The 4632-nt window shown below is 37.7% G+C and overlaps 1 pseudogene; it reads right to left on the bottom strand.

Annotated features, from left to right (window-relative positions):
• Nucleotides 1-256: 256 nt before the first annotated feature.
• On the bottom strand, nucleotides 257-2256 carry LOC126876092 (elongation of very long chain fatty acids protein 6-like; annotated as a pseudogene).
• Nucleotides 2257-4632: the final 2376 nt, after the last annotated feature.

Raw genomic sequence — 4632 nt, forward strand, 5'->3', positions numbered from 1 at the left:
GGCGAATCTGTGTTTAATATTTTTTTTACTATTAAATGATTCAATATTAGATACGTTAATATTACCCGAATATTTACACATTACATTTTCAAATATATCGCTTCCGTTCTTGTTCCAGTAAGGTTTTGTCACGTTATCGGAAGAAGGAAACATTACAAATAAAAGAGACCAAAAAATTTCTTTGGAAATCGTTTCATAAGTAAACAGATTAGGGATATATGTGTTTCCAGGACGAGATTTATTAATTCATTCGTACTATAGTTAACGATAATATCGTTAAGATATTAAAAATTTATTTCTGATTTAGTGTGCGAGATTTACTTTAATTTTATTTCTCCATTTTCATTCATTCACAATCAATCTTTACAACTTTGCCTTCGCAAAGGCTTGAGAGAACTATATTCATCAAATTATTTCTTGACGTCCATATCCATCACATGAGATTTTGATAAAGTTTTTCTTAAGATATGTCACTGAAAAGCATCCGTAAAAAAGATTTAAAAAATGTTTCACCTGCTCTACATAAACTTCAGCTTGTTATAACTTGCAGATCTATTGGGCTAATCCTTCTTTCCAATTTTTTTTATGTGTTTGTTAGATAAATAAGTCTGCTGGAAGAATCTGGCAAATAAAATGAAATAGCTGAGGTACATCAGCATAGCAAGTTTGATGTTCAAAGGCGTAACGTGACATTCAACTTAGGCACTGTGTACATAGTAGTAAGCTGATGCAGTTAAAATGCAACCCACAACCATTTGTGATAGCTGTAGCGTAGTAACAAACATGGCGACCCATTTCGGTATATTGAACCGCATTGCTTTCAGAGCATAATAGGAGTACATCCAGGCATGAACGAAAGAGTTTACCAAGCCAAACCACTTGCCATTTCCTGTGGCCTCTGCATAAGAGAACCAGGTATAGAGGAGGACTGTTACGTGATGGTACCAATGTAGAAAAATCAACGGTTGCTTTCGTAACACAATGAAGGCTGTGTCGCCAAATTCTACTAGCTTCGATAGGGCAAAGGTCCACGACCAAAAACCGAAAACTGGATCTTGAGTAAGATGGCTGGAAAGAATATAATTACATTTCTATTATGATATAATATTTTGGAAATATTGTTATATGTTATGAATATGATATATAAATTGAAGTTACATAGTGTGTTTCTTAATATCTGTCTGATGTTGTGTATTTTTCATATTACAAACAATTTACTTTTATGTTGGAAGTGGCTGAATTTATTTCAAGTATAGTACAATAATAACAAATGCAGTTATTTTTGTTATAATATCAAAAATAAAAATTTCCATTTATCCATATTTTATACATTTCTTTGAAGTTTCTCAATTTTCCAGAGCATCGAACAACATTTTGCAATAAAAGTTAACAAAAAGACGCGAATTTCCAGTATTAAAGAAAATTTACAGATAAAATTAAATTATAGATTAAAACTGTTTAGCTGAATTCCTTGCTTGTAGACAATTGCTACGTTTAAACTATCTTTCTAAACGTAATAATTTCCGGGATATTCCGTAAAATATGTTTTCAGTCTCAATTTTGCAGGATATTTTTGCTCCTTCGACATGGATTTTCCCGTGTAAAGATAATATGTGTCAAATATATTACGAATACCCTGTTAGATACGTATGCTATCGCAAGGCGGATTGAGCACGTACAGATACTTTTAGCATAAAATCAAATTCTGTATGCATTTACATTTAAAAAGTTTCGGGCTAATATTATTAAAAAGAACAGTTTTTAAGGTAAATGAAGTTTTATTATCTATTATTCAACACACATCCCTTCCTTGTCATATTTTTCTGAATTGCTTCTACAGTATTGAGTTGATGTAATGACCCACTTGAGAGGCTCGAATTGCTTGACTGACTATTCCCTCTTATGTTTTTCCGGAGGAAAGCTTGGCGTGGGTGTGCCCTTTGAACGAAGAACGCGGATTCGTTGTTCACACTTTTCGTCAAGGAAGTGAGGGTAACCATCCGCGATGCCGATTGGTTATGAGCCATGCTAATGAAAAAGGATATGAGGTAGTCTCCCACCAACGTGGATCGGGGGATGACTTCGTTCCTGGGGAAAACCAGTCCTTTTCGATAAACATGTGTTCGGTATTCCCATTCGGTGACTACACGCTTTCTCCGTGATTTCTAAGAGCCTAATAAACTCAAGGACTTTTCCGAAACCCGAAAATAAACTGAAAATACTTACTTCTAGACAAACAGTTTGACTGGCAAACATGTGGAAACAATGAAGCCAAAGTTGACGGTTTATGGTGGGTCCTTGAGTTTATTGAGGGCCGCTGGCTGCCAGGTAGCGTCGGCTGGAGTACAGCTGTTCCATGCGACGTAACAGCGTGGGAAGCTAGTAGCGCTGTGTCGTCAGCAAATGTTGCTATTGTTATCTCTGTTGATGTTGGTAAATCGGCAGTGTAGATGGAGAACAGCAGGCGTCCGAGGACACTACTTCGGAGTATGCTAGATTCCATTGGGAACGTTGTGGAAGTGACGTCTAAGTATTTAACCATGAGTTGCCTATTGGTTAGGTAGGACTTTAAGATGGAGTAGTAGGTGTGTGGTAGGACTTTTTTAAGTTTGTATAGTAGTACTTCGTGTCATACTTTGTCGAATGCCTGTTGAATGTTTAGGAATATCGCTGAGCAATATTTTTTCTTTTCAAGGGATTGGTTGATAATGTGTGTTATGCGATGGATTTGCTCTACTGTTGAATGCTGTTTCCGAAAACCGAATTGATGATCTGGGAGTATTTTCAAATCCCCCAAGAGTGGAAGGAGTCTATTCGTTAGCATTTTCTCGAATAGTTTTGACAGGATAGGTAAAAGACTAATTGGGCGATAGGAGCAGAGTTTCATATATGGGTTTTCCGAGTTTAGGGATGAGAGTAATCAGTGAAATTTTCCAGGCCTTAGGAAAGTATTCAAGGCGAAGAATTGCGTTAAAAATCGATGTGACGAGTGCAATCCCTTTTATGAGAAGTTCATTGATTGCTCTGTTGCCTATTAGGTCATGCCCCACTGCTTTCTTAGGGTTTAGGCGACTGATTGATTCTATAATCTCTGCAGAAGTGAAGGGTTCGATAGGAGGAGACATTTAGAAGGGAGAGTGTAGGTGTTCAGTAATGTCTGCGGCAGCTTTGGAGGAATGGGGTTTAAATACTTTAGACAAGTATTTAGCAAACAGGTTGGCTTTACCTATAGGGCTACACGCCCATCCACCTTGCGGATAGCGGATTGATGGGATTATTTGCGGGGAGCGCGTGAGTTTCCTGGAAGCCCTCCATAGTGAGTAGTTGGAGTCAGCTGTGGGGGACAAATTGGCGAGATATTTATGAAAACAGTCGTTTTTATAATTTTTGATGATTGTGATTGGCTTTCTAGTTGCGTTGTTTAGTTTGCGTTTGTCATCCGGTGTTCTATGGGTCTACCATACTCTTCATAGTCTACGTTTTTCTGCTATTTTTTTAAATATGTAATGGGGATATTCACGTTTGCTGATAGAAGTCTTAGTAGGTGTGGAGGAGCGGATAGCGTTTATTATGCTCGTGTTTAAGTATTTCGTGACTGCTTCGATATCTTCATTAGTTTTTAGTGAAATTAAGGCTGAAGTTGAGTCATTAAAGACTTCTCTAAAGAGCTGGCAGTTGGTGAGTTGGTTATGAATAAAGCCATTAGGTGTATTCTCGATACTTGTTGAACTGACTGTTGCTATCACGGGCGAATGGTCAGAAGAGAGATCAGCCGAGGAGTTGATTTGGACATATTTTGGCGAGATATTTTTAGTTAGTCAAGTAAGTCAGGTATTTTGTTAGTGTCAGTGGGACAGTGTGTGGGTTCATATGTGGTGAAGTAGTTGAGATTGTTGGTGATTATGCTGCTTAAGAGATTTTTGCCTCTTACTGTGACCTCTGCCCCATTGGGTAAGTTTGGCGTTATAGTCTCCTCCAGCTATGAATCTATTCCCCAGAGTGTCAAGAAAGTTATCAAAATCTTCTTTGGCGATGGAGTGTCTGGGAGGGCAGTATACCGCTGAAGTGGTGATTGTACCATGGTAGTCTTCTATTGCTACGTTTGTTGCTTGGTGGTAGTCTTTCTGGAATGATGGAAGTTCGTAGTGCTTAATGCTGGATTTGATAATGATTCCGGTGCCGCCGTGGGCCTTTCCGCTGGGATGTTGGGTATGGTAGAAGTTATAACCATTTATTTTCAGATAGTTTTTGTCGGTGAAGTGGGTTTCAGATACGAGCATTACGTCGACTTGCTGTTGCTTTAGGAAGAGTTCTAGTTCGAATTTGTATTGAGCTAGCCCCTTGGCATTCCAAAGAGCTATGCGTCTTGATTTTATTAATTTATCCATGGTGAGTGTCAATAGTGATAGCAAATTATTTATTTGTTCAGATTGTTTTTCTATTAACTTTTCAAGTCTAACGTCACGTTGATTCGGGATTATTTCACATTCCGCGCGTAAGGTGAGAGATTCGTATTTCAATTATGATCGTTATTACAAAATTTATTAGAAACTGACAAAGTAACGATACAGAATGTTATAACAGAACAGAATAGAATGTCGAGTACTGACTTGGGAGGTTTTTTTATATCAA

This window comes from Bombus huntii, unplaced genomic scaffold, assembly GCF_024542735.1.
Source record: "Bombus huntii isolate Logan2020A unplaced genomic scaffold, iyBomHunt1.1 ctg00000064.1, whole genome shotgun sequence".
Lineage (NCBI taxonomy): Eukaryota > Metazoa > Arthropoda > Insecta > Hymenoptera > Apidae > Bombus > Bombus huntii.